This window comes from Lemur catta, chromosome 1, assembly GCF_020740605.2.
Source record: "Lemur catta isolate mLemCat1 chromosome 1, mLemCat1.pri, whole genome shotgun sequence".
Taxonomy (NCBI): domain Eukaryota; kingdom Metazoa; phylum Chordata; class Mammalia; order Primates; family Lemuridae; genus Lemur; species Lemur catta.
Window position 1 is genome coordinate 80769204 of NC_059128.1, and position 26294 is coordinate 80795497.

Sequence of the window (26294 nt, forward strand, 5' to 3'; positions counted from 1 at the left end):
GGAGGGGGAGCAAGACAGATAGTGACCATGGGTACATATGCCACTAACTGTGCAGAGTATAGTGGTGAATTTCCTCTGTTCTTACAGATTTTTTTCTTATGGTTATCAAAATAAAGCTAACTGCTCTTACTATAACCCACTTAAGAGAATTCCCTGCTCCTTTTGCACTTTCTCCCTATTTTTTACATCTAGGGCATGTATGTTCATCCCATGAACAGCAAATGAAGCTTCTCAATATAAATACATTTTAAGTGCTTTCTAAATTATCATCATCACCATGGCCCTGGCATGGATCTTACATAGCCCTAAATAAGCTGTCACATAGGGAGTCTAGCTGCCCTGGGGCTGCCATGCTGGGAGGAAGCCCAAGCCACACGGAAAAGCTACTTGTAGCCATCCAATCAGCAGTCCTAACCAAGCTCACCTTGGAGTCATCCCAGCCCAGCTGTCCAACATGAGAGTGAAGAAGCCTCCAGATGATTCCTGCACCAGCCATCCAGTCACACTCAGCCTTCACACCTTTCCAACAGAAGCACCAGAAATCATGGAGCATGATGAAGCCACCCTTGCCATGACCTGTCCAAATTCCTGAATTACAGAATCCATAAACATAATGACACAGTTATTTAACACCACTAAATTTTAGGGCAGTTTGTTACAAAGCAAGAACTGGAACAATCACCATCAGCATCAAGTTTTGATTTTCTGAAACACTACGTGATTGTGCAGAACACTGGGGGTATTTAAAAACTACTCAAGCACAAGGTACTCTAGTTTTGTGTGGAGCTATAAGTATTCCTGAGCATGTCGGTTCTCATGACTCCTAGAGGGCTGCATGAAAGGCCTAATTCTCCAGACAGTGCCTTAGTGCATTTGGGCTGCTATAACAAAGTACCATAAACTGGGTCGCTTATAAACAACAGAAATTTATTTTCTCACCATTCTAGAGGCTGGAAGTCCACAATCAAGGTGCCAGAAGACTCTGTGTGGGGTGAGGGACCACGTGCTGGTTCACAGATGGCCGCCTTCTTGCTGTGTCCCCACATGGCGGAAGGGGTCAGAGAGCTTTCTTGGGTCTCTTTCATAAGGGCACAAATCCCATTCATGAGGTTCTGCCTCCATGACCTCATGACTTCCCAAAGGCCCCAGCTCCAAATATCATCCCCTTAAGAATTATGTTTCAACATATGAATGGGGGGGGATATAAACACTCAGTCTATAGCTCCATACACTGTAACACTGAAAGAGGTTTCCAGGATCCTGAAGCCACACACTGGCAGGCTCCAAGAACAAGAGAGTTTTTCCTTCTCTATTTATTCCCATCTGCTTTTTCTCTCTTCCTATTCTTACCTTAAAAAGTTTTAGTTCTTTAAAGTTTTCTGAAACAAATATAATTAACTAAAATTCTCTTGAAAATTGTCTTTAAAAAAATGAATGCCTTACTAATATAACCGTGTGGTATTTCTTTGTCTCGAAGATTACTTAAAAGTCTCACTCACACTGACCTCCACTGACTTCATTTCTCCTCTCATGAACCTTGCAACCTGGAATTAGCTCTGTTAAAACAATAATCTGAAATAATGTACAGTATTAATGGCTTTCAAACAACTTAGGGCATTTTGTTCTTTGTTATACTATAAACAGCTAGTAGATCTAACACTGGAAAACATTAAGACTTAGAAAAAAAACAGGCTGAATTATTCTAGCCTGGCCATGGCCAACTAATTTCCTTTCAGCTGTTTATAATATATACACTATTCCAACATCTTAGGTATAAAGAGCTGGGTAATATATGGGCTCTATTCTGCTCCTAGCTGCTTACTCTGGTTTCATACATCTCAGAAATTACAAAATCAATGAGATAAATGCTACCCTACCTTCCATCCCCCTCTCTCTGCATGCTCCAAGAAACCAAAAGCATAGTTGAACCTACAGAGGTGAGACGCTCTGAAGCCTGGGAAGGAAGAGACTCTTCCAATATTTTGATATCATAGCACCTTGGCTGCTTGCCTGCAACTGGCCCCTCTCTGCCTCTTCAGCATTATCTTTCCCCTTCTTTCCCCTTGCACCCAGGGTTCCAACCACCCTGAACAGTGGTGCGTGCAGTTCTGACCCAGGCCATGTCTGGTCTCCGTGCTATGGTCACTGCTCTTGCTGGAGCACCTGTCCCATCTGCCATCCCTCTCTCCACTCTCAGCCCTTGCCTACGAGCAGGAAATAAATGACAGTGCAATTCTTATGTTAGGCTACCTCCTTTTGTTCCTCATCACTTTTTATTTTAAAAAATTAAAACTTACAGGAAAGTTGAAAAATATTACAATGAACACCCATATAGACTGGCCAATTGTTATTTTGCTGCATTTGGTTTTATTTGCCTTGTATTCTCTTTTTCCTTTTCCTCTGTGTCTTGCGGTTTTTTTGTTTGTTTGTTTGTTTTTGACAGAGTCTCACTCTGTCACCCGGGCTAGAGCACAGTGGTGTCACCATAGCTCACTGAAACCTCAAACTCCAGGGCTCAAGCCATCCTCCTGCCTCTACCTCCCAAGTAGCTGAGACTACAGATGCACCATCACACCCAGCTAATTTTTCTATTTTTTGTAAAGACAGGGTCTTCTTTGTGCTCAGGCTGGTCTTGAACTCCTAGCCTCAAGCAGTTCTCCCTCCTTGGTCTCCCAAAGTGCTAGGATTACAGGCGTGAGCCACTGCACCCAGCCCCTCTGTATCTTCCTATCTCTCTTTTTCCTTTCCTTTTGCTAGTGATTTGAAAGAAAGTTGTGCGGACCCATCAGCCATTTCTTCCCTATTAGGGCAATTAGCTCTTCAGGAAAAGGATGTTTTTAAAGTACCGCCTTTTGAAGATCTTCCTGGAACTCTTTCCCTGCACATGAATTAAATCTTAACATCTTCTTTTGAGCCTCCCTCGCTACATTTCTTACATATACACCTTTATCATAGCATCTTGAATGGAGTGTTTATAAGTCTGTATCTTCTTAATCAGCTGTAAGCTCCTAAGGGCAGGGCTCTTTTATTTTTCTCCATATGGTCAATGCCTGGCACGTGGTACATGCTTAGCTGTTAGCCAGATAAATGAATGGCTGAACGATGATAGCCCTCTCTTGGTTTCCCACCTCAGAACTCAAAAGACCCTCATCCCCTTGGCCTGCCTTGACAACAGACCTCCTTTATCATTCTCCATGGCTACCGTTCCAGTCTCTTATCATTCCCTTATCCCAGCCATGCCCTTTTTACTCTCAAAAGATGACCTCACCTGTCTCTTCACACACACACATATATATAAATTCCTGTCTGTCAACTTTCTTCTCCTCCACACCTGTATCTGCCCTTTCCTTCTCTGTGCTTCCAGGGAAAAAATTGTTCTTCCTTTGCCGAGAACACCACACTTACATCTATCTGTGCAAAATCACACCCCATTCCACGTAGGGGATGACAAACTGCCTTGACCTGACTGACCTGGACTTGCATCCTAACCCTATGACTTAGCAGCTGTTACCAGCCTCTCCTCTTCCAGAAGAGGGTGATTGTACTGTTATAGGAAATTGTAAGTTTTTGATAACTTTTGTGAAACAACTCCTGGCGTACCGATAGCCAGTTTACATTAATCCCCTTCCTCGTTCAGTTCCCCAGCACACACCGAGTTCTTTCAATCATTCTGCACCTTTGGGAATGTCACTCTCTGCCCAAAATGTGCTTTGTACTCCTCCAGGTGGAGAAATTCTGCACATCCGCCAAGATCTTGTTCCAATGGCACACTCGCTGGGAAGCATTCCTGGAGCATCACCCCCTCCTCTTGGCTACCTCCAAACAAAACAGAGTTAGTCAGTCCCTTCTCTGTGTCCCCCAACCTTCTGTAAATACCACTAAAAAATCTTCATGATGTTGCACTGTGATCACCTGTTGAGGGTCTTTTGCACTCACTACCCTATGAGCTGTGGGGTGTTCTCCATGTGTGTGCTAACTCCACCACTGAGAACATGGTACATTAGCTAAGAAATGATTCTCTCTTAAAAAGCATCTTGAGTGAGAGGGCGTGGTTTCAGTGTGTCTAACCTTGCCTGCTTAGTGTTGTGCCCGACCGAAGAACCAAGAGAGGACTCCTGGGGAGTGTTGGCCGAGGCACAGCAGAAAGCAGGCAGGACATGCGGGGAATGCACATGGGGACAGCACTGCATTGATGATTTCTTCCTAGCAGTGTCCACTCCCTTGGAGTGAGGCTTAGTAAGTTCTCTGTTCCTATCATGAGCACAAGGAAAATCTTCTAAGGGGTTAAAATTGTTAAGGGATTAAAGTTTAAAGAACAAAAGAATCTCCAGTGCCTCCTTTCCAAACACATGCTTCAACACTTATAAACCCAGTCACCTCCCTCTTTCCTCACTCCCCATTTTTAAAGGTCTGCTATTAAATTCCCAAATCCCGTGATTTTCTGATGGGTTTCTGCTCTTTCCTCCTATTCTGTTAGTTACTAAGCATTAGCCAATCCTATTTTTGTTGCAAGAAATATTATGCAGTAATGTTTTACAAGGATTTGAGTTTCCATTTAATTACTTTCAATAAGTACATTTCCTAAACCAAGTTTACGTTCTTGGGAAAACAATGGTATAGTTGAGATGATAGCTTTGGATTTAGATGTTTTGATAATAGAATATAGAAAAAATATCTTTGTGCTTTTATTCCATTTTCAAAGAAATTGGTGGTGGGATTTTTCCTTCTAATTTAAACATTTCCCTGCAGTGTTGATAACTCAAAGCAAATCTCATTACACACAGCACATAAGAACCAGAAAATGATGCTGAATTGAGTTGAAAAATGAAACTGAGTAGTTTCAGCTAGCTATGATAGTTCTAAGAATTTCTGAAATACCTACCATTTTGCTTGTCACTATGCTAGGCAACATAGGGTTTACAAGAGAACTGTCAGAAGTGGTCTAGGCCCTCAAGGGTATACACAAAATGTGGACATAAGGTAAATTATAAAATAATGCAATATACTATTTGTTTCTATTGGCAAGAATATAAAAGGCATAGATGAGATGTGTAGGAATCAGCATAATGAGAGAAGCCTAAGGGCTAGGAGTAAAAACTTAAGTAGGAAAGCAAGCAGGATGCAGATAGTTAGGGGGACTTCAGACAAAGGAAAATGATCATGACAATAGTTTTTTGGGAAGCACCAGGAATAAAACAGCCCGGCTGGAGCACTGGGGAGTGGAACATATCTGGGGCCCGGAGATGAAAAGCTTAGTTGCTAAAGTAAGGAATCCAGACAGTGGGAATCCAAGTATTCAGTGAGCAGGAAAAAAACATGTCTTTTAATACCACAAAGGATGGATTGAAATGGGAAAAATAGCAGAGGGAGAAATAGCAGTCTGAAGGCTGTTATGATATTTTAAGTTCGAAAACTTGGTGGTGGTAGCAATAAGATGGAATCCAAGAGATGTGAAAGAAGCAGCCATGAGGCTTGGAAACTGGACTGATATAAGAGCAAATAAGAGAGGAAAACAACTTGAATGGCAGAGATGAATATGGTACCAATACTTAGAGTAGAATAGGAAGTAAGGACATTCTGCTTTGGGGACACCTGTGGGTAAGTATGTTTGTAAAAATAACAACTACTACTATTTATTGAGCATTTACTGCATGCCAGATAGCTGCTAATAATAATAGCAAATGTTTACATTGTGAAGATTTGTGCCAAACACTGTTCTAAAAACACTGTCTAAATGAATTCATACAAGGCATCCTATATGACATTGTTATCACATATAACCTCATAATATACCTTCTTGATATATTTATCCCCATTTTACACAGGAAGGGACCAAAGCACAGAGAGGTTAAATGACTTGCCAAAGGTCACACAGAAAGCCAGGATTCAAAACCAGGTAGCCTGTCTTCAGAGTCTGCACTTGTAACCGCCCTGCTATGCTGCTGAGCATTTTATGTGTCTAAAGTCGTCAATCCACAGCAAAGCCCAACAGCAGTGAGAAACGGATACTTGACTATCCCCACTTTCCATATCAAAACTGACTCTTAGAAAGTGAAGTATTAGTGGAAATGTCCAATATTCTGTTGACTATAGACCACAAGAGCTTATGAAAGAAGGTGAACATCAAAGTTATGTATTAAAATCAATTACATAGAGACAGAAACCTGAAAATAGTATAGTGAGGAACATAGGGTTACATCCTAATTTTTAAGAAAAATATATGCCAATAACATTTTAATTAACTTGAAGTAATTAATATTACTGATAGAATTTATTCTATCACCAGTCTGTATTAAAATTTTTATCAGCAATCCTGAATACCTGTATTAATGATACCAATAAAAAACATTTGGACTAGGTTTTATTTTCTTAATTGCATTCATCTTCTCTTTCTGGTTCAATAATGATAATTATATAACATCAGTATAAAAATTTCACTTAACTTGAGGTGCTCCATTTTATTTTCTACTCAAGGCAATGTATTTATAATTATCATAATAATTCAGTGAAACATAACAAATGTGACCTAATAATATTTAATCACATTAATAACGTAAGTGGCAAAAATTAAATGCTATTCAGAAAATGTTCCTAAAATTTTAACAAATTGGTTGGGTGATGAGAAAGACAAGTAACTTTTTCAAATGGGATTTTCACTGCAAGCCAACCCCTTTAGCTTCTGATGCCTGAAGCAGAAAGATCCGTCATTTTCCCGGTTGCTGTCTAAAACACAGGAGGACCACTTTTGTGGGCTTCATCGGGTCCTGAATGACATATGCCCCTGGCCTGGCAAGTGTTTTCTCACCTCCAGAAAATCCCCCAATGGCCAGCTAGTCACTTGAGCCACGTCCCTACAATTACTCTTTGCAAAGGGAAAAAGAACTAAATTATTTGCAAGGGTAAAATCTGTACCCAATCATCAGAAGCCTGAGGCTAAAAATCTGTTGTAATACTTTTTTCTTTCTGAAATAATATTAAGCTCAGGCATATATAATTATACAGGAACCACCAGGCTGTGAAGGATGAGAAAATATAACACAATTATCTCTTCACAAACCTCAGCTGAGATCTGACAGAAATCAACAGGAGCTGAGAACACTCCTCCCCCTCCCCCTTTCCCTCTCCAGCGTCACCCCTGCCTTCAGATGGCTGTCTACCAGAACCCAGTCTGGGAGCGCTGCCTACACGCCTGTCACAGGACGACTGGGCTGGTCCAGAAAACGTTCTGGAGAAGATGTCACGTTCAATCCGGGGATGAGGTTTGCAGGGAAAGCGTGTTGTTTTGGTGCAGCGGGAACACTGTAAGCTTCATAATCAGCTGAAAACCTGCCCAGTCTGCGGGGCAAGGGCCAGCTCTGCTTGGGAACTCGCAGCAGGAAGGAAAGGAAGGAGGGCGGGAGCTGTCACGTGGTGGGGAGGTGGGGGGAGAATTAGCGCCAGGATAGCTAGAAGAGAGATAATGAAAAGAGACTGAGGAGTTAAGTTTGCACACTAGACTGATGCCTGCAGAAGTGCCCTTCTCCCCGTAGGAAAACCTACAGGCACACTGTGAAAGGTCTCCGGGGGAGGCGTAGAGCTGTGCTCCCGCTCCCTGGGGTCTGTCCTTGGGTGTCCCCTCTGTACGGCGCTTTCTCAAGCTAGTGCTTCTGTCTCGACACGTCCGCTTCTTATCTCACTGTCTCATATCTGGTTCAGGCTTTGCATCCCATGCTTTTGGCAGTTTCACCTAACGTTGTCCCCGGACACTCTGTAGATCTCCCTTGACACTGTGCAGCCTCTGGGACACCCCCACCTCCACGCAAAACCAGCACTGGCTCCCGGGACCCCATCCTGGGTCAAGTGCCCTAGACACCTATTGGGTTGAGCCCATTTAAAGTGAAGCAGGGAAAATATGCTGTCGGTAGTAGAAGCATTTCCAAACAAGGACATGCTTCTTCAGCCACCATCATCATTGTCATCAGAAGTCACTGGCCATGTTAAACCCTTCTAATTCAACGTGCATAAAGTATGGTCTTGAGAAAGCATGATTCGTGTCAAAAACATCATCAGTAAACCATGGTTTGATAAGAGGATAACTTAAAATTTCCACCTCCTAGGTCAATTTTACCTTCTTTACTGACATTCCGACTGCCTCTGCTTTCTCTCACTCTGTTTGTAGCCGTTGCGGTTGGAAAGGTGAGGGTTCTGTTCATTACCACTCAGGATCACTTATTAGACTTTGCCTTTTAAACTGAAATGCTAAATTATATCCCTAGAAGCAGTATCGTGTAGCCAAAAGTAAGCTTAGGGGGAAGGGATGGCAGCTGGACGAGGCTGGGGCTTTTGTAGTCTCAGAAAGAACCGTGTCCATGAGGATTAAGGTGGCGCTAATTCTAGGGGCAGACCATGGAAGCCACACTCTTTTGCAGCTGCCCCTCTATTGAGGATTCACTGCGTCTGTATCCCTTCCCCAGCAGAAGTGGGAATTCCTGTTAGCAGAGAGGTCAGAGAATAATTAGCACCTGCCAGATTCTAGGTCTCTCGGAAGACCTCCTGGCTCAGTGAGCTAAGTGAAAACTAAAGATGAGCTTCCGCATGAGCAGATGAAACGGACTAAGTTACGTAACAGCCTACAGACAAGGCAAGGTGCACAGCGGGATTAAGATGTGTTCGATGAAGGAGTGACCATGATATTATAAAATGACATAATCCTGTCTCTTAGATTATTGACTGGCATTATCAATACTATTATTTTCTAGTTAGTCTACATAATTTAGGTTTATTTAATTCTCCAATTTTCTGAGTGGTTATGAGTGGAATTGTGTCCCCTTCAAATTTATATGTTGAGGCCCTACCCGCCAGTACTTTAGAATGTGTGACCTTATTTAGAAATAGGGCCTTTAAAGAGATAATTAAGATGAGGCAGTTAGGGTGGGCTCTAATCCAATTGGACTGGTATCCTTACAAGAAGAGGAAATTTGGACAGGCAGAGAGACACCAGGAATGAGCACACACAAAGGAAAGACCATGTGAGGACGTAATGAGAAAGTGGTCATATGCAAGACCAGGAGAGAGGCCTCAGAAAAAACCAAACCTGTTGACACCTTGATCTCGGACTTCCAGCATGTCCAGAACTGTGAGAACATAAATTTCTGTTGTTTAAGCTACCCAGTGTATGGTATTGTGTTATGGCAGCTTTAGCAAACTAATATGCCCCCTTCCCTAAGAGACATTCGATATCAATTAGTATTGTGTTTTGCTGTGCATAAGAAAAAAAATCAGAAAGAATGACAACGTACAGAAGATCCAGGTTTATTTTGTATGGCAGTCCCATGACCACCAGGGCTCAGCCTCCTTCTACCTTTCTGCTTCATCATCCCAGCACTGGCTTCTGTGATGGCTCTGGGCTTACCTGCCCTCAGAGCCATGCCTACCTTTTCCCTGATGTGCCTTGTACTGCAGGGAGGCTGGCCCTGTAGCTTGTATTTCCCTGGTTCCTAAAATCATTGGCTTCTTGCTGAGTTTAGCCAATGGGAGGCATTGGCCAGAGTTTGGTGGACAGGAGGAGGCCTTTCCACCTTGGGCTGCCCCCTGGCAGCGGCTGTGACTCTTTGGGGCTCCAGGTCCTGCAGGCCAGGCTGACTGTGTTACAGCTTCTACTGGGTGACTCCATACTCTGGGCTCCAGCAACACTCTTTCCTTTGCCTTCCACCTTGGCCGTGGTAGTGGCTACCTACTATTGCTAATTTCTAGGTTTTCTCACCACTCTGTTTGGCTTCTCAGCTCTTCCAAATACCTGTGTAACCAATTCCCTGCTTTAAATTCAATCGGTGTTAAATACAAACTCTGGTTTTGTTTTCCTGGTTAGACTCTCACCTAATGCAACTTCTCTCCTCAAGATTACCTCATTGTCCAAGCTAGCTGCTGGAGCTCCACCCACCATGTCTAGTTCTAGGACAGAAAAAGAAAAAAAATGAAGTAGAATGGAAAGGTCTTGCCTCTTGTCTACCTTAGCTCCTTTAAGCAACCATTTGGGAAATCACACATTTCTATTTATACTTCATTGGTCAACAGCTATATGACTATTCCTAGCAGCAAAGGAGGCAAGTTTTCCATACAAGCAAAAGATAGAAAGTTATAATTTGTGCAACTTTAGGATTTCTGACATTAAATTGTCCCTCCAGTCAAACTCAAATTAGTGGCTCTCACTTTCAAATCTGTGCAACAATTGAGATCAGGGTATTAACTGCATTACCCTGCTAATCTCACACAGTTCACTCAAAAAGAAATAGTGTGGAATCAGAGAGCCATTGAAGGAGAGGGTACTGTTCAGGTTACCTATTGCTGCAAAACAAACCACCCCAACATATATGTCTTGAAACAAATATTCATTATCTCTCATGGTTCTGTGAGTAGACTGGACTCAGATAGGGAGCTCTCTCCTGGGGTGTCTCATGGAATCCTAGATGGTTGCTGGCGTTTCAGTCTTCAGAAGGTTCAGCTGAGCTGGATGTCCATGAAAACTCCCTCTCTTGGCTAGGAGTAGGTGCTGGTTATGGGCTGGGAGCTCAGCTGGGGCTGTCGACTGTGTTGCCTGTACATGGCTTTGCTATGTGGCTTGAGCTTCTCACAGCTCTGGGGCCGAATTCCAAGAGAAAGCATCCCACCAGGCCCAGGGAGAAGCTGCCAAGGTCCCTGATGAGCTAGCCTTACAATTGTCCAGTGTCACTTTTACAGCATTCTATTGGTCAAGCAAATTTAAGGGGAGAGGAATTTATCTCTTAATAGAAGAGTGGCAAAAATCACATTGTAGACAAGCATGTGGAATGGGAGATAGTGTTACAAACATCTTTGCAAAATACAATTTGCCATAGTTACTAAGAACCAGGAGATCTGTGGTCCGTCCATTCCTGTGTGACCCTGGTCTAGATGCTTTCCCTCTCTGAGCCCCAGGATTTCCTATTATTAAATAAGAGAATTGAACAAGATACTTTTTACAGTTCATTCATGTCAAAAAAAGTCAGTGTTTGTCTCATTGTGAACAATGATATCTGTATCTACCTAGCTATAGGTCTTGAAAACCAAGAAGTCATATAAAAGTAAAAGCTTAAATTGCTAGCAATTCTTATGATGTAGCTCTCAAACAGAGAATGTAAGAAATTAGATGATTAAAGACTTTTCACAAAAGCACACCCATGTTTGAAAGCTGTAGAGCAGCAAAGAAGCATTATAATTCCACTAAATTAAAAGCCTCAATAGAAAATGGGAGCGTGAAAATGAGGAATATCCTTTCTCAACAAGAACCACCCTGTGAACATTAATTTTTCTCCTGCAAATCTCAGAGCATTCGACACATTCACTAGCCTAAGGTTTTACTGTTTTCTTTTTACTGGAGAGTCACCACTGGCACAGAGAACATAATTTTATCATAGAAAATTAGAGTTGAAGGGGACCGCAAGGTCATCTTATCCAATGCAGTGACTCTGGGCAGAAGAATACAAATTATATACACCCACTGAGATAGTCATCTAGAGATTAAATTATTTCCCCAGCATCAAACAATGAGTCAGTGGCTGAGCTGTGGCAAAAAGGTAAAGTTCTCGACTTTTCAGCCACAAACTAGCAGAGGTCCCCAGTCCCTGACAGCTAAAAAATACTTTATGATTTTCAAATGCTTTCATTTCCTTCCTTCCTTCCTTTCTCAATGCTTTCTTATGGATATGTTATATGTCAGAAAATGCTAAGTTATTTCTTTGGATCCTCACATCCACCCTGTGTCACTTCTGAAATACTATTGTCTGCATTTTACAACTGAGGGAAATGAAGCCCTTCTCAGTTAAGAGAGTTGCCAAAGAACACGTAGCTCGTAAGCAGCAGAGTGTGTGGATGGGAGGGGCAAAGTACTGATTTCTAGTCCTAACCTTTTTTCCCCAGCACATGTTCTCTTTCCTTTATTCATAATTATTGTTCCAATGTGTAAGATTTGTTGAGTCCTTTCTATGTGTTGGGCTTTGTGTTTGGCACTTGATTTATAATATTTTACAGGTATGTATTTATTTATATTATTATTTCATATTTATATATCCTATTTATATATATTTTATTTGATCCTCATACTAATGTTATTGTGAGGTAGTTGCTAATATTAGCCCCATTTCCAGGTGGGTAAACTGAGGTAAAGAGAGATGCAATTAAGGTCCCAAGGCCATGACACTACTCAGTGTTAGCATGGGAATAAAAGCCAGGATGTCTGACTCCAAATGTCAACTATTCATAAGATACTTTCTAATCCTCATGAACTCTGGTCATCTGAGAAGGTGACCAGAGTTCATACTCGCATTTAGACTCTTGAAAAACAAGAATTTGATATTAAAAATCTCTTTGATGTTTGAAACTGTGTATTCATGCACGTAGAATTAACTTGTATTTGCTTCTTCTGCAAATAAGTGCTTAGACTAATTTCTATGCTACAGATACATATTTTGTTTTACTGTAAAGTCAATTGACGTGAAATGAAAACACTGAATTGAGAATCAGAAGACCCGGATCTGGGACTAAGCTCTGCCACTGGGGGCTGACCATGGGGAGTGAATGGCCCACTTTTGGTAATTAGGCAATTGTCTTATGTGTAACATAAAAGGATTGTATTAAGTAGTGATGAAGATGATCTGAAATCCCAATCACGTATAGATATCTATCCATATTTTCTGGCTGAGAAAGATCAAAAATACTTCTCTGGCCTTGGTTCTTTCATTCTAAGTGAGTCGTGTGCATTTTGCTGGGAAGAAGGAAGGGAAGCGTGGTTTCCCAGAACCTCCACTCTGCCTGCTCTGCAGCGCTGGTCCCTTCTCCTGCTGACTCCCAACCTGGCCAGAGAAGCAACACCTTGACACCCTGTCACTCCTCACAGCTTCCCTGTCTAGGTTCCAAAGTGCTTCTTGGTGTATATTTATTTTTTTAATTGATAAAAATTGAAATTTTGTGAAATTTTGCAATGTTGAGACACTTGAGGAAAAATAATTACAATAATCGCAAATAATATGGCCATAACATTCTGCAAATTCAAAGCATTTTCCCAGTCATTGGCTTTTGAGTCCTAATGCCAATCCTGGTTTCCACAGAGGAGAAAGCTGGAGGTCCAGTTGGTTTAAGTGATTTGCCTGAATGGTTACCCAGATTGTCTTCTATTTCCAAGCTGTTAAATGGCAGAAGTGGGCCTTAAAGCATCACTTAACAAAATCTGGCTTGGCTCTCCATGCCAAGGGTTAAGGTCTGAGAATCACCAGATATGCCCCACTCACCTGCATGAGGACCTGAAGATACAGCCCCCTCATAAAGTGGCTGAACATAGATCTGACCTCCCCACACCAAAATGAAAACAACCCCCTGTGCTGTCCAAGGTAACATTATGAAAACCAGCTTCCTTTCATGAGAACAAAATTGCAAAAAATTTGCCTCTGTTGCACTTTTCATAATCTGTTCATAGCAACTCCTAGCATATGTCCAGAATCTTCATATTATTCTTCATATTATTTCTTGTAATTCAGAGCCCCCCCTGCCCTGGCAAATGCATCCCTATGCCACAAGGCCTGTCATCCTCCTAGGTATACTTTATGCTCTTCACCTGGCTTGACACTTGTAACTCACAAGAGTTTTCATATTTGGTGTCACGTCATTTATGAATTCTACTCTGAACCAAAGAACAGGATGGAAACTTGATCAATAAATTCATTTTTATACGAGAGCATGGGTTCTAATTGGCTAAAACATATTCCCCTTTCCAGAAAACATGCATGCATTGAAAAGACTTTTTGCCCTTACTCTCAAAGAAATGAGGCTGATGACACAAATGTGAAGACCTGGACACACCAGAAAGTCAATATTTATTGACAAGGTAAAGCCTTGCATATGGCTCAGATGACTCAATGTAAACAGTTATTAGATAGTATAATAGAAAGAGAATATATTTGCAAACCAAATATCTGATAAGGGTTAGTATCCAAAATATATAAGAAACTCATGCAACTCAATAGCAAAAAAATAATAACCTGATTGAAAAATGGGGAAAGGACCTGAATAGACATTTCTTCAAAGACAACATAAAATGGCCAACAGATATATGAAAAGATGCTCAATATCAGTAATCATCAAAGAAAAATGCTAATCAAAACTACAATGAGGTATCACTGCACATCTGTTAGACTGGCCATTATCAAAGCAATAGAAAATTACAAGTATTTCAAGGACTTAGAGAAATTGAAACCCTTGTGCACTGCTGGGATTGTAAAATGGTGCAGCCACTATGGAAAACAGTATGGTGATTCCTCAAAAAAACAGAAATAGAACTACCATATAATTCAGCAATTCCACTTCTGAGTATTTATCCAAAGGAATTGAAATCAGCATGTCAAAGAGCTATTTGCACTCCCATGTTCATTGCAGCATTATTCACAACAGTCAAGAAGAGGTGGAAACAAACCAAATGGATATGGAAATATGAATGGATAAAGAAAATAGTACGTGCATACCATGGAATATTATCTAGCCATAAAAAGAAGGAAATCTTTTCATATCCTACAACACGGATGAGCCTTGAGGAGATTAATCTAAGTGAAATACTCCAGTCACAGGACAAATACTGCATGATTCCACTTATATGAGTTATGTAAAGTAGCCAAACTCATAGAAGCAGAATGTAGAATGCTGGTTGCCAAAGGCCGGGAGGAGGAGAAAAATGGAGAGTTGCCGTTTAATGGGTATAGACTTTCACTCCTGCAAGATGAAAAAGTTCTAGAGATCTACTGTACAACATTGTGCTTATAGTTAACGATACTACACTATATACTTAAAAATTTGTTAAGACAATAGGTCTCATAATATCTGTTATTTATGACAATAAAAAAAAATTGAGTGAATAAAAGGATGAATGTCTGTTTCACACCAACCTTGGACAATCACTATATGACACTGGACATGATACATAACCTCTCCAGTCCTCAGATGGTGATATCTTCTATACAGTAGTGATGAGAGGTTGAAATGAAATGATTAATTGCAAAACAGTGTAAAATGAAAGGTGGATTTATTATTGTTATCATAAATTGTATTAGTATTTCTCCACCTGAGGAAGAGATCACCATGGATATGTGGTTGATGTTGGCAGAATTTCTCAAGTGTTATCAGTAATAAAAGTATTTGATCATGAAAATTACTCTCTATGAAAAAGCTTTTAGGTTCAATGGCCTTGTTGTTCCAAATAATATTCAATTTTTATAAAAGCCAAGTTTCAGCTACATAACATTAATCTTACTAAATGTCACTGAGTAAGGCATGATTTGGGGGACGTATATAAACCCCTACAGGGTAAATTTAGCCCTTGGGTCTCTTCTTAACCAGTTATTATGTCTGGAGACAAAGGTGCCACAGCCTGACTCAAACTGCCATTTTTGTGTCAGTTATGTCTGCGATGCTCACATCACACCAGGGGCTCATGTCTTCAAAGCACAATAGAAAATATGTAAAGAATTGGTGACCTCAGTGACCAGCTTCCCTCTATTCCCTCATTTCCAGGGCTTGGTTTATCCACCCTGCATACCAAATCTTAGATGGTTCTTTACCAAGATGGCTTTGCCGTATTATCCCACACAAGTATAAGACCAATTAAATTATTGCAAACCATTTGGTGCTGTTACTCTAAGAATAACACAACTCTGCCAAATATTAATATCCTAGTGAAACTTACAATTAAATCAATTTTTGATATGAGTTCATTTCACCTGAACAGTATATAAGACTCTTCTCACAAATGTCCACTGGTAGAGATGAAAATGGAAACCCTGGACATCACACAAAAACACCATTTGAGAGAAGGGGGAAAGATTTCCCAGCAAGAGAGCATGTTCACCACCGATGCTAAGCATATAAATGCTGTTGATTAGTTTCCTGAATACAGTCAACATGCTCAGGTTTAATTCCCATGGCTGCATTGAGATTCTGAAGAGCAGACCACGAGTAGAAATGATTAGTCTGTGCACATATTTTTATGTCAAGATTTCCACCTGAAAGCACTGATGTCCAGGTTCTGGAGATAGAAAAGCTAGTAGTTTATAAAAATCTCAAAATCCTTAAAATTACATCGTATTATAAACTCTGCACTTGGCAAAACAGTGTTTTTTATGTTTTGTATCTGCTATTTTACCTGAATGTGATACAAGTTTAGTTATATATCTTGTCTGCATTTTTTTTCCAGAAAAAAATCAACCTTATACATTTTATTTAATTTGTATTAATATTTACTGTATTTTCACAAACAGACATCATCCATCATACACCCAAAATAGTTATTGAAGTATTTACTAGTATTAGTATGGCTTTATTAGCACATGAATGATTCTCCTTCCCTGGGAGTCCAGGCATTGAGGCCATGGCTGAGTGAAATGTTGATTGCACAAAGAAATGTATTGTGTCTTTAGTGAGTTCAGATCTCATAATGTGTGACTAATGTTACTTTTTTCTATCCACATGCATTTAGTGACCCCTCTGAAGTTTAATACCTAGTTATAGCAAAATCCAAGAGCTGCTGAAGACAGATAATAAATAGGCAGATTCTTTAAAGGGATGGATTATGTTTTGTGTCAGTTGATGTGGAGTCATCTTCAGGATGGCAGACTCAGTGGTCTTCACATCTAAGCAGATTTGGAAGAAAGACAAGCATTATAGGCCCCAGTCCCCTCTCCCTGAAAGGTGCTGATGCCTTCCTGAGGCCACATCAAACACTGCCTACACTAAAAAGGGTAGTCATGCTTGCATGATCTTCATGTAGACACTGCAGTTTTATGGAATATTCCCAGCCTACTCTGCCAACAATGACAATGAAAAAAATCATCAACAAAAATAACAACTACTAACATTTATTGAGTACTGACTAAAATTCTGTCTTAAAATTATGAAGATTATATATCTATAATAATTATATATAATGTTCAAGATATATGTACTAACCAAAATATATAAGCAGCTCAGGCTTTATTTATGACCATATCATATATCATCATTTTATCTTTAAAAAAAGTTGAGAAGGGGACTATCCCCATTTTACAATTAGTATCGAAGCACAGAGACATGATATAGAATGTAAGCTCCATAAAAGCAGAATGTTTGGCTGTTAGTTCATTGCTGCTTCCTAGAGTCTATAATAATGCCTGGCACATACCAGGGGCTCAATAACTGTTTGTTAGATAAATAAATTAGTGAACATAGCCTGTCTAAGGTTACTATGCCTGCAGTTGTCCCATAATAATTGAAAGTTAAGTACTGAGCAAATTTTAAGACCTTTTAATATGGGAATTCCCCTTTTTAAAAATTTGTGTGAATTAGCAGATTTGTCATAACTATTATCATTTTTAATTATTCAATATTTATTAATTTTGATAGAGAAAATGAGCAGTACTCCATTCATTCATTCATGAATTGATTTAAAAATATTTGCTGGATAGATTCTGTATGCCAGACTCAATGTTAAATACCAGAGACACAGGAAACTGACTATGAAAACCGGAGCAGAGAACATAAGTGATGATTACATCACAAAAGAAGGAAGAGGGAGAGGAGAAGGTAGACTAAAATTCAAGATTAAATGTAATACTGAAAAACTCACATCAAATTCCAATCCTTCTCAAATGTTTCTACTGAAGAATCCCTAAGAGCAGCTGAGAGCAAACCTGTCCTTCCAAGGGGTCTGTTTATCTTGAAGAGCCCACTGTAAACATTAAGTATCTTTGAAGAGTCATGTTTTATCGTAAGATTCATGAAACTTTTGTGCCGTACCATCCAGTAAGTTTTCCCAGAATCCCTAGAAAACAGAACCGGAGGCACATGCTTTCATACTAACGCTTCCTGAGTAGTGCAAGCCCAGAGAGGGAGGAGGGGGGGAGGACGAAGGGGTCAAGGTAGGTACGGGGGTTACAGATATGGGGGACATCACCAAGTGAGCCCTCCCTTTGCAGCAAACCGAGCTGATTTCCTAGTCTGGCTGGAAGCCTTTCTAAAGGCCATGTGGGGACTGGTGTGTCGCTGAACAATCCACTGAAGGGGTGAGGGAGGAGATGGGAGAGAATTCATGTGCTGATCCCTTTCCATATTTATCAAAATTTGCCCCACAGGGAGTTAACCCCTCTGCATCCTTGGCTGGGCCACATGGCCCCTTCCAGAAGCCACAGAGCATGCCACATCACCCATAGGGGAGGTAGTGATGGGAGAGTCCTGGCACCCCTAATGGGAGCCTCAAACCAAAGCAGCTAAGGCAAAACCTGTGACTAAGGATCCCAGAGACAGGGTGAGGCCCAGAGGATCTGGGGCTGACCATATGAGGAATCTAATCCAATCTGTGAGTAAAACTGACTCCAGGAAAGTGTGCCATGTTCCTGTTATAGCTTTGCATGTCCTTTAGACTCCACTCAGTACCTCTAGAACTCAAAGCAGGGGAAACATGGCCTGATTATAAGGAGCATATCTGAGAGATGAGATTGATTACTGACCCACGGAGCCCACTGGAGAGCAGGTGGGTCTGGGTTTGCAGAGAGGAATAGAAATTAAAATATTGTGGACATTTACTCTCACTACTGTCTAGATGGGAAAAATTGGACAATGCATTCCTGCACAGAGACAAGCTATATTATTAAGAGGATAAATGACTTCAAGTCATTTATTTATCATCTACCTTGTTCCCAGTAGGAGAGGTCATATTATAAAATCATTTGCAATGAATGGGTCATAAGTAAAATTAAAACTAAGGCATGAAGTGGGGCAAAAACAAAAAACTTTGAGTATTTAGATGTCTCAGAAGGCTCATTTAACTAAGTTCCAACCTTCTGAAACTTTCTTAACTTGCTTCAGTGACAGTTTCAATCCTATACGAAAAGGGTTAGCCACCTAACTATAGTTAGACCAACTATATATATGGTCTAAAAACACATAGAGGAAAGATACACATGATTACATGGTATGAGATCTTGTACAAAAAGCCAACTCAGAGAGATTTAGGAAGTACTTAGTGCATTTACCTAAGTTGCTAACATTATAAATGAACAAAAGGCATCATACAAATTTACTGTTACCAGACTTCATGAGACCCTCAGGGTAGGTCCTGTGTCATTTTCTGCATCCTCCTGGTCAGCTGCCCCCCACCCCAGCCCAGCCCCTCCAACTCTCCAATGACACATACCTCTCAGCATATGGTCCTGACACCACTTCAACATGTGTGTCAAATTCCTCAAATGAACACACAACAGATAGTTTTATCAAAATCATAGGTGACTTAAAATGAAAGTACTGTTTAATATGACACACAGAATCCCCAAAAAGAATGTGAATGACTTAAGCAATATAATAGATCTAGACATATGAAGTTTTTACAGAGATACAATGGAAGTTACTACACTTTCCTCCTTCCATGAATAACTTTGAGCCTTTGTGATATGCCTGCCACTGTGGATACAGTGGTGGGCAAGACAGATGATTCTCTACCCTCAAAGTACTTCCAGCAGAGAAGGCAAGTCATTAAGCTAGCAGAATTAAAATGCGTGGCCAAGAGGTATGATAGTAGAAATATTAATAGTATTAGAGGCACCTAACTTACTTATCTGGAGGATACTTTCCATTCCCCAATAAGTGACATTTAGGCTGGAATAAAAAAAAATGGAATTAGATTTTAGCTAAGTGAGGCAGAGCACTAGAGTGCTCCAGACAGAGGGAACAGGAACAGTATGTGGCATGGTTTATTCAAGAAATTGGAAAATGTAGCAAAAACCAGAATACTCCTCATTAAGAAGGCCTCTTAAATGAAATTAAAGAATTAGATTTTATTATAAAAGCAATGGAAGCCCACTGAACAGTTTTAGCAGGAAAGTGATAGGATCCAATGTGAGTCCTAGAAGTATCAACCTGGAAGCGTGTGGAAAACAGGCATGTGCACGAGGAATCCAGGCAAGAGAAGCTGACAGCCAGTGATGGTCAGACTGGAAAGAGGCAAAGAAGGATTTGTGAGGTAGAAGCAACCAGATGTGCTGAGTTTTTGGATATGAGATGTGAGGGGATGGAGAAGACTCAAGGAGGATACCGAGATTTCTGACTTGAGTATCTCATTATATGATGGTCCTGTTCTGTAGGATGAGAATATTGGGGAACAGCAGTTTAAGGAGAGAAAATAGTGGCTAAAATTTAGGACATGTATAATTTGATGTTCCTATGGTCTATCCAAGTACAGATGACCAAGATACAGTTGAACATAAGAATCTGGAGCTCACGAGTGAGGACTATACTCATCGAATGAGGTACATATTTCTTGTACTCCATCCTTTCCAGCATTGTGCTTTCTCCCTGGGCTTAAATTTTACTACCACAACTTAAAATTTGAAATGAATGAGGCACATATTTGAGAGTCAACAAATATGTAATACCTAAAGACATGGGAGTAAATGAGACCCAAGAATTAGAGATACAATATTGAAAATAGGATTTGAATATGCACTGAGTTCATGGAGTCAACAATTTGATGTGGCTATCAAAATGGCAAACTGATGATAGTGTGCAATATTTGGCTCTAAAATAAGGTAGTAGATAGCCCTTTTGTCCTTGGAGCTGATCATACCGTGCTAAGTATCACATTAACTATGGGGCACAGTAGTACTAAAGGCAGGTTCAGAAGAGAGAGTCCAGGGAATGAAGAGACTAAACACCACGATAAAACCTAAGAACTATTGAAGCAAGCATGAATGTTCAGTCTAAATAAAAGATAATCCTTCTTCAGATATTAAAAGGTAATCATATAGAAGCTGTATTAAAATTACTATGTATTCATTTATTTAACAATTATTCTTAAAGTCATGGAGGTAGAATCCTGCTCATCACGGGGGGTATTTGAGCATAGGCCAGGGGAAGATCTGTTAAACATTTTGTAGGGAGTATAACAAGATCAGATGGATGGGTAGGTTAACAAACCTTGAATGTACGGTCCAACCTTGATCCTCTGTGATCCATCCTAACTGGGGATGAGAGAGGGATGTCTATGAGGCAACATCATTCCAGTGGACTCCCGGGAAGAGGACTTGCTTTCCAGTTTTGAGTCTACCTTACATAGTATAACCTGACAACTCACCAAACTGGATGTCCTCCGGTTTCCTCACTGAAAGAGGAAAGATTGACAAAATGTTTGCTAAGGTCCCAACTAGACTTTCTACACACATATAACCAATACACTTCAATTATGTAAATGTAGCACATGTATATTTAATATTTTGGTTGTATAAAAGGACTATTTAAAAAATGAGGGCTTCCGGGAAGGTAAAGGAAATGAGTCAAGGCTCATCGTGCAAGTTGGCAAAGACAGTGTAAATTAATTTTGAGTCATGGATAAGCCATTTTGAATCATTACAAGTATAACAGATTTAATATTCCTCAAAGATGCACCCAGGAAAAGGAGGGCCTAGGAGGCAGTGTCAGGGTTATGAATTATGCAGCGATGCCCTTCCCATGGATCAAAGCAGATATTAGCTTAGCCTTTACATGGAAAAAATTATCAGTTATATCTGTTTGCATTCATCATGCTCAACAGTACACTTACATTCAGATTTTTAAAATGTGTCCTTCTATTTTTAGTCACTTCTTTGAATTTCATTTTTATATGGATGATTGGAATATCCCTGAGTTTTGATGACCTGCTCAGAAAAGGCTGAAATCCTAGAAGATGCCATAGAAAGGCAGTTTTGGATAGCATGTAACTGAATTTCATAGTATAAATTGGTTTGGCTCCTTTGAGAATGAGCATATATAAAATTATACCTATCTAATGGCAATTCCAAGATAATTTTTTCATGCTTAGCCAATTGGCTGACTCTTAGGGTATGGATCCTGGACTTAGAGAGGCAGCTTCTAGATCAATGAGGTGAAAGGAATAAAACAGAAAGTAAGCAGACCCCTGCATTGCTTTTCCCATACGTTTCCCTAATATCATAGCGGAAAGTTTCATGGGTAAAAGGAGGAAAGGCCTCTCCTCCCTTCAGAGCCTTTTGTTGTTGTTGTTGTTGTTGCTGTGTTAAAGACATAGGGTCTCATTCTGTTGCCCAGGCTGAAGTGCGGTGGCACAATCATAACTCACTGCAGCCTCAAACTCCTAGGCTCAAGCAATCCTCCTGCCTCAGCCTCCTGAGTAGCTGGGACTACAGGTGTGCACCTTGACGGCTGGCTAATTTTTCTATTTTTTGTACAGATGGGGGTCACACTCTTGCTCAGGCTGGTCTCAAACTCCTGACCTCAAGTGATCCTGCCACCTTGACCTCCCAAAGTGCTGGGATTACAGGCATGAGCCGCCATGCCCATCCCCTTCAGAGCCTTTACAAAGAGCCCCGATAAACCTAAAGTCTCCAGCAAAGGGGGAGACTTGGCCTTTAAGAATCCTAATTTCTCTGTCCCTGCCCTGCCTGCAGGTGCACTGAGAAATGGGATGTTTCAGAGCAAGGCCTTTGCTCCATTCCTGCCCCTTCTCCTTGGCAGGCCTCACCTCAGAGCCTTGGGTCCTGACGCAGTCTGATGAAGTGAGCTTGCCGGGGCACACAGCTTTTCCATATGCATGAATTTGCTCATGATCATCTCCTTCCTATTCACGGCTCCTCAGGGGTTTCCTGGGCAGCAGGAGATTTGCTATGGGGCGGGGAAAGCAGGGATTTAGAGCAAAGTGTTGCCTGGGCAAGCTGGTTCTGCTGTTTAAAAGCACCTCCATGGCCACCTGCCTCCATTCCTCTGTGAAGGGGAGTGTTCCTGCCACACGGACAGAGGCTCCATCAATTATGCCCTGCAATGCCCATCTGCAGACATGGCACTTTGCCCATTCATGAAGCCATAGGCCAGCTGCAAGAGAAACAAGCTATATCTATTGAGAAGGTCAAAAGCCTCAAAATATAGGTGATTCTTAAGGCTTTGAGAGGTCATTGTACCCAGAACTAATTAAATTATTCTGAACTTTTTCCTGGTCTGTTTCAGGTGTATGGTGAAGACAAGGAAGGGGTAATATTTGACTTAGTCTTTCATGATAGAGGGAGAAAAAAAGGAACCATAAATCTTAAAAGATATTATAGTTGTCAAATAGGCAATTCGCATCCACTTCCTTTCTTGATGTCAGATATTGTCCACTATTGTCCACAAGGAATTCCTCATTTTTTAAAGAATATGTTTAGAAATGGTGGAGAGGGGGATTCAAAGATTATTTCCATTTGTATGTGGGAATGGAGATATCCTGTAGACCTCACAAGTTTTTTTCTTGATTGCTCCTGTGAGAGAGCAAATAATGACAGAGCATTTCCACATTGTATCTTTGGAATCTGCTTCACAATCTTTGTCACCACACGGTGGTTCCCAGTGGCACAAACTTATCCAGAATTCCCAACTTGTAAGCAAGCTTTGTTGTAAACTCCCTTTGGTAAGTTTTTGTTTTAGTTTTAAGAAATTAGAATATTATTTGGTAGAAACCATGCTACTTTTTAACTTCTCATTTTGTAATAATTTTAAAGTTATAAAAATATACACTGAGTTCCACGATATCCTTTGCCCAACTTTCCCCTCATGTTAAGATGTTACGTAACCATAATGCTCTAAACCTTGCATTTAGTTTCATAGCTCCTTAGTCTCCTCTAATCTGGGACTATTCCTCATGACCATCACACTTTGGAAGAGTATGGGCTAGTTATTAATATTTTTTAGAACATGCCCCAATTTGGGGTCATCTGTGTTGTTTCATGATTAAAATATGGTTATACATTTTTGTCAATATCAAAGAAGCAATACTGAGTCCGTCTCAGAACATCTTACTAGGAGGTACTTGATATCCATATATCTCATTATTGATGATGTCAACTTTGATTACTTGGTTAAAGTGGTGTCTTCCAGGTTTCTTCACTGTAAAGTTACTATTTTCCCCTGTGAAACCATGATTTTTGAAAGCGAGAGTTCCAGGATGATACCTGGAGGCCTGTGTAACCCATCCCAGTAATCACTGTGCCCCTCTGGGTGCTTGGAAAGAAGGGAAGGCAGGAAGCCAAACCATGCTCTTTCTCCTGTGGATCTATGTTTAATGAAGATGGTAGTCAATGTAAATACTTCTTCCATCCTTCTCACTGTAGTCACAGGAAACCACAGTGATCCAAGGGACAAATGCTACTCTCATGACAAAATGAGAATAATATAAGTCAGATTGTCCTAATTTTGAATTATAGGTCTGTAATGTTGGACAAGTCAAACAAAATAGTGATAACAGTTTCTATCTCACAGGATTGGTTTAAATATTAGAGCTATAAATATAAGGTCTGCACATAAGGCCAGATCCACAGTAGGTACTTAATAAAAAGTATTAACCATGCCTGATGGGACATGGGGTAGATTGATCAGCTGCCCATATTCATGAACCCATTGTTAGTCTGGTTTGTTCTTTAATCCATTCATTAATTCATTCAAAACAATCTGTATTAGTTGCCTGTCATATGTCAGGTGCTGGTTTTATAGTCCCTGCCTTCATGGAACTTATACTCTAGTGGAAGAAAAGCCAATAAACAAATGGAAAATACACAAAATGTTAAACGCTTATCACAGAAAAACGGGAGAGGGAACATATTTAGAATGGTAGAAAAACTTCACTCAAGAGGTGACATTTACAATGAAATCCAAAGGATGGCAAAAATTGCTCTAGGCAGAGAACCAGAGGAAAAGCATTCCTAGCAGGTGAAACACCAAAGGCAAAGACCCACGAATGGGAAAGGGCTCAGGACGTTTGAGAAAATGGAAATTGGCCGGAGTGGCTGGGCACAGCGAATAATTTAAGAGCTACTTGTACTTAATAGCCAGAACGATTCAGAAGGCTTATTTGCATATTTTTCTTAGTTAATGACCACCTAGACTCCTGCTCAGTTTTAGACACTTCCACAAGTGGTGGTGGAAATGTACCTTCGTCTACCTCAGCCCTTACCTTATTTCTGCGTGTACTTGACAGTGTTATTTATTCCACAGAAGTTTCCTTCCTCCACTGCGGACATGTCAGAATACTGAACGTGCACTCACTCACTGTCTTTGCCTTCCCACATCTTCCATGCCAGCTATGTTCTGCCGACCTAGTAACAATCTTGCTAAGGTCCACTTCCTGATTGCACAATTTGCTCTGCTTAAAAAGTCCCTAAGCAGGCTGCAAACATAGCATCCTTCAGCACAGAGAGTTAAACTGTGAAAACAAGGTTGTCTGGCACCTTAAGTATTGTCACGTTACATTAAAAACACATTATACCTGATTCTCCAATGCTCAGAGCAAAGAAGAGTCATGTAAACCTGTAGGAGAAATCTTGGCTGGCTAAACTGGAAAGGATGTTCAGGTTTTCTTGGGATCTGTTTGCAGATGTGGCACATGGTGTCACCTGGATGGGCCTATCGTAATGTGTGCCAGTGACCTTCTATGTTCTAGCTGTGTAGCAATAGCCCTGGGGCGTCATTCTGGTATCTATCAGCTCTGCCTCAAACGCATCATATGAAAAGTTTGGAGTCTGTAATCATAGGCTGAAGAGACAATGGTTGCAAAAAAATTGATTTTCTACAATTAGGAAAGGTTTAGTTTTGAATCTGCAAAAGGGAATAGAGGGTGTTCCTCTCTCACCCTCAGATATTTTCAGTTTTAGGAAGAGCAATATTAGTATTATCGGTTGAATTATACCTCTCCCCTCAGCAAAAATGTGTATGTTGAAGTTCTAACTCTCGCTACCTCAGAATGTGACCTTACTTGGAGATAGTGTCTTTATGGAGGTATGCAAGTTAAAGTGACATCATTAGGGTGATCCCTAATCCAGTAGGTATTGTCCATATAAAACAAGGAAATTTATACACAGAGACACACATAGGGGAAGACGATGTGAAGAGACAGAGGGAGGGCGGGGCACGGTGGCTCATGCCTGTAATCCTAGCACTCTGGGAGGCCAAGGCGGGCAGATCGTTTGAGCTCAGGAGTTTGAGACCAGCCTGAGCAAGAGCGAGACCCCATCTCTACTAAAAATAGAAAGAAATTATATGCACAGCTAAAAATATATACAGAAAAATTAGCCAGGCATGGCGGTGCATGCCTGTAGTCCCAGCTACTTGGGAGGCTGAGGCAGGAGGATTGCTTGAGCCCAGGAGTTTGAGGTTGCTGTGAGCCAGGCTGATGCTATGGCACTCTAGCCTGGGCAACAGAGTGACACTCTGTCTCAAAAAAACAAAAAAAAAAAGAGAGAGAGAGAGACTTAGGGAGAAGA